Here is a 5,000-nt window from a genome sequence, read left to right on the forward strand (position 1 = left end):
GTTTCAGGTTGAAAAAAGACCACTAATTACAAAAGTGTGAATTTCAACCAAAAGGGTTTTTGTGAAGTTTTTCCAAAGAAAGAGACTAAGACTTATAGTGACGACTATATTTTAAAATAAAAGTACTTTTCCACGCCAAGATGGGTGGCAAGCAGAGTAAAAACCACACGTCCCAGAGGGATGACATTAAAAATGTTTAAATGTTTAATGTTTAAAAATGTTTCACTGTTTTTAACTGCTCTTTAATGTTTAATTTCTTATACTGCACTGTAACTTTTGTTCTCGTATTTTATCTGTTTTTAATTTTAAATTTTAAATTTTAAATTTTAAATTTTAAATTTTAAAATTTTTAATTTTTAATTATTTTTTTTTTAATCGTTTTTATGTAGAGCACTTTGAATTGCCTTGCTGCTGAAATGTGCTTTAGAGAGAAGACACACCAGCCAGATAATCGGGCGTCGGGCCGTCTGGCGAGGTCGGTGACTCGAGTCTGTTCGGTGTGTTCCGTGCCGTCGGCCTTCATTTTGGCCGACCTGACATGTTCAGTCGAGGACAGGGCAGTCGGGACTCACCCGGAAATGGGGAGCGGATGAGCCGCTCAAAATCTGACGAAAATCTTTTAAACTGACCTTTGTCAATCTGAAATGAAGACAGATTCAGCAACTGCACGGCCTATTTCTCTCTTAAAATGTTTTCAGAAACACGTTTCGGTGAACTATTTTAGTCCAATATGAGATCGTATTCTGAACAAGCCGCCATGACAGTCTGGCTGTGAATTTCCGGAGAAAAAAGAACCACGTGACGCGTTCGTCCAATCAGCTGCCGGTCTGGGAAATAATCAGACTGTTAACGGAAACAATACAGAGCAGCGCCGCCTGCTGCTATGGAGACGTATTACGTTTCGCGCGCGCGCAGAGCATACGCTCAAGACTGCGTCGCCTCAGTGTGTTCTGAGGCATTTTTTGGACCTTGGGACCCGACTGATCAGTTCGACTGGCTTTACTGCCGACGGTCGGCCTGTCTGTTTGGTGTGTCAGGGCCCTTACAAATAAAGCTGCCTTGCCTTTTTGTAGTCGGGTTGTGTCACCTTTTGTTCATTTTGGTTTGTTTTTTTTTGGTGGTTGTTTTGAGTCTCTTATACCCCTTTTCCACCAACAAGAACCAGGTGCCGGTTCAGAGCTAGAGCTAGTGCCGGTTTGGAGTTGGTTCGACTGACGAGCCTCCAAAGAACTGGTTTGCTTTTCCACAGGCTAAAGAGTCAGCACAGAGCCAGGTCTTACGTCACTTTATACGTCTCATCTTTCCCAGCAACGTTAGCGCGGCGGCGCCGAACACAAACACACCATCAACAATGGAGGACGTTGCTTTGCTATTGCTGTTCATGGCTTTGCATGACCTACATCGGCATCCAAACTCGGCGGATCCAACATGTTCACGCGGCTCGCCTTTATAGTGCAAGAAAGCAGCTTGTTTCCTCCTCTGACCACTGCTGTTTTTATTTAATCACGTCCATCGTGTTTATCTGCTAATTCAAAAATGGCGGTCACAAGTTTCTGTTTGTCTTGTTGGTCACGGTAACCCCGCCCCCAGCCGCTGACGTAAGCGGTTCTTACTTCTGGCCCAGCAATGATTTGGTGCTACTTAAGAACCACTTTTACTGGTTCGGAGCTGGTGCTTTGGTGGTTGAAAAACAAAGAACTCTCTGGCTCCGAACCAGCACCAGCTCTGCCTTGGTGGAAAAGGGGTACGTGTAGTCGGTTTGTGTCTCTTTCTCATGTCACGCATTCTCATGAATGGGTTCGTATGATATCGCACAAAAAAGTATGCACGCTAAAATGTATATCAGACGGAAACTAAGAGACAGCCGGCTACAGGGCTCCGTGACGCTGAGTGGCAGTGGCAGCAACTAAGCTTGTTTAGCCGTTAACTTGTCATGCTAGTTATCGTTATTAGCTTGTTTAGCCGTTAGCTGGTCATGTTAGTTATTGTTATTAGCTTGTTTAGCCGTTAGCTGGTCATGTCAGTTATCGTTATTAGCTTGTTTAGCCGTTAGCTGGTCATGCTAGTTATCATTATTAGCTTCTTTACCCTCAACCCAGTCTCTCGCCAGTTCGTGAAATAGTCATGTTACTTTGATTTATTGATTTGTGTACAGGTCACGATTTTCTCGTTTATTTCGTGTGCAGGTCACGATTTTCTCGTTTTTCTCGTTTATTTCGTGTGCAGGTCACGATTTTCTCGTTTATTTCGTGTGCAGGTCACGATTTTCTCGTTTATTTCTTGCGCAGGTCACGTTTTTCTCGTTTATTTCGTGTGCAGGTCTCGATTTTCTCGTTTATTTTGTGTGCAGGTAACGATTTTCTCGTTTATTTCATGTGCAGGTAACGGTTTTCTCGTTTATTTCATGTGCAGGTAACGATTTTCTCGTTTAATTCGTGTGCAGGTTACGATTTTCTCGTTTATTTCATGTGCTGGTCACGGTTTTCTCGTTTATTTCTTGTGCAGGTCACGTTTTTCTCGTTTATTTCGTGTGCAGGTCACTATTTTCTCGTTTATTTCGTGTGCAGGTCACGATTTTCTCGTTTATTTTGTGTGCAGGTAACGATTTTCTCGTTTATTTCGTGCGCAGGTAACGGTTTTCTCGTTTATTTCGTGTGCAGGTCATGGTTTTCTCATTTATTTCGTGTACAGGTTACGATTTTCTCGTTTATTTCATGTGCAGGTCACGTTTTTCTCGTTTATTTCGTGTGCAGGTCACGATTTTCTCATTTATTTCGTGTGCAGGTCACGTTTTTCTCGTTTATTTCGTGTGCAGGTTACGATTTTCTCGTTTATTTCATGTGCAGGTCACGAACTGGCGTAAAACTGGGCTGCTCTGTGGGACGCCACAACGGGGAAATTAAACGCAACAACGGGGACATGAAACTCCACACGCCGGCAACAACAATGGGACGGTTGTGGTTAGGAAGAGAATAACACGGAAAGGAACTGCAACACGCGGGACACAATCTTCGACTTTTCATACTACTCCCTGCCGTTGTCCTGCTGTGATCACGAAATATGCTTCCCATTTAAATACATTAAATTAAAATTTGTGATCACCACACGAGAAAAACTAAAATTAAATATAAATTATAATTACAAATACATTTTTAAATAAAATAAACGTGACCTGTTCACGAATCAATAGATTCAATAACGTAACCATTTCACGGGCTGTTAGCCTACACGTTAACTTTATAATGTTTTTGAAGACGTTCAAGGGATCAGGCATTAGTACTTAAAACTCTTGTCTGCGATGGCTTGGCGGCCGTTTATTTATTTATTTATTTTTTTCATTTACCTCGACGTCGCACTACTAATGACATCACAATCAGAACGTGCCACTGATTGGTTGCTAATCCAGGGCAAACAACTTCGTCATTGATCCTAGCCTGTTAATTACTTGGTGATATCAGATTGTGCCTTAAGCAGCAGTAGATGTGTTAAAATGCTCATAGTAAGCTCATTTTCAGGTTCATAATTGTATTTTGAGGTTGTACCAGAATAGGTTTACATGGTTTAATTTTCAAAAAACACAATATTTTAGTTGTACTGCACATTGCTGCAGCTCCTCTTTTCACCCTGTGATCAGGTCTCTGTTTTAGCTACAGAGTGAGACCTCCCACTGCTGTAACATCTTTGTTGGCAGTCGCACATGCTCAGTAGCTAGGTAAGATCACATGCTCAGTAGCTAGGTAAGATCACATGCTCAGTAGCTAGGTAAGATCACATGCTCAGTAGCTAGGTAAGGACTACATGAGCTAGCTAGCTGTTTCTCCAACTTCAGTCAGTACAAGGCAGGATTAGCCGGGAGACTTCTTCTAAACGAGGGCACACTTCTAACTTGTGGAATACCTGCAGAACAGGGACATGGAAGTAGTTCTATACAATTTATTTTGTAGATTAGGGTGAATTTCTGTGTTGTAGCAGTGTTTTGCCATTGAGAACGAGCTAGCATGCTAACGGTTAGCCCCCTAGGCCCCTCGTCTCGGCTAGTGACGTAGAAAGCCGTGCAGATTTTGACCAGCTCACCCAGAGACTGAAGGCAGGACACATTCAGAAACCGTATCTCACTCTAAACACCATGGATGTTATTTTTCCAAGTTTGTATGCGTGTGGAAGCACCAGAGACACAAAATAACATTTTTCTCCTTTTTTTAGCGTTTTTTTTACTGCTTTTTTGGACGAATTAGAAAACAGCGTCCTCCTAAAGACTGCCAGTGTTCGGAGTGTGATTCTCTGGCTCAGGTGTGTGTGTTTCAGAGCCGTTAAGATGCTCAGATATCTTGAAGACGTCTCTATTCTGGTCCCACCGATCCACTTCTAACTCACAGCCAGCTCTCCCAACATGAAACAGACTCAGCTGATGGAAATCCCACCGTTCCGTATAGTTGAGATTTCTCCTTCTCTGCTGTTTCTGCTCCATGAAGTCAGCAAAAACACACACAGTAGTACACACACACACACACACACACACACACACACACAGACACACACACACAAAGCTGCTGCTCACATTTAAAATGCAGAAGAAATGACGGCTCGCCTCACTCTGCTTTTATTCCACTTCTCTGTGAGTGAAAATAACTCGCTCCCTCTCAGCTCCACTGAGTGGGTTGTGTGTGTGTGTGTGTGTGTGTGTGTGTGTGTACTACTCTGTGTGTTTGTTTGTTTGTGTGTCTGTGTGTTTGTGTGTGTGTGTGTGTGTGTGTGTGTATGTGTATGTCTCTGTATGTGTGTGTGTGTGTGTGTGTGTGTGTGTGTTTATGTGTAAGTCTGTGTGTGTGTGTGTATGTGTATGTCTATGTGTGTGTCTCTGTGTGTCTCTGTATGTGTGTGTGTGTGTGTGTGTGTGTGTGTGTGTGTCTGTGTGTGTGTGTGTGTGTGTGTGTGTGTGTGTGTGTGTCTGTGTGTGTCTCTGTATGTGTGTGTGTGTGTGTGTGTGTCTGTGTCTCTGT

At 42.8% G+C, this 5,000-nt stretch overlaps 1 long non-coding RNA gene across 1 annotated transcript in view; it reads left to right on the forward strand.

The window, feature by feature from the left end:
* The first annotated feature begins 1,515 nt into the window (after window positions 1-1,515).
* LOC118493362 overlaps window positions 1,516-5,000 on the forward strand; it is a 17,366-nt gene continuing 13,881 nt past the window's right edge. The window contains exons 1-2 of the long non-coding RNA XR_004895327.1: window positions 1,516-1,634; window positions 1,697-1,748. This is a non-coding gene — a long non-coding RNA (uncharacterized LOC118493362). The remainder of the gene's footprint in view (window positions 1,635-1,696; window positions 1,749-5,000) is intronic.

The sequence above is a fragment of the Sander lucioperca genome, chromosome 16 (genome assembly GCF_008315115.2).
Source record: "Sander lucioperca isolate FBNREF2018 chromosome 16, SLUC_FBN_1.2, whole genome shotgun sequence".
In the NCBI taxonomy this organism is placed as follows: domain Eukaryota; kingdom Metazoa; phylum Chordata; class Actinopteri; order Perciformes; family Percidae; genus Sander; species Sander lucioperca.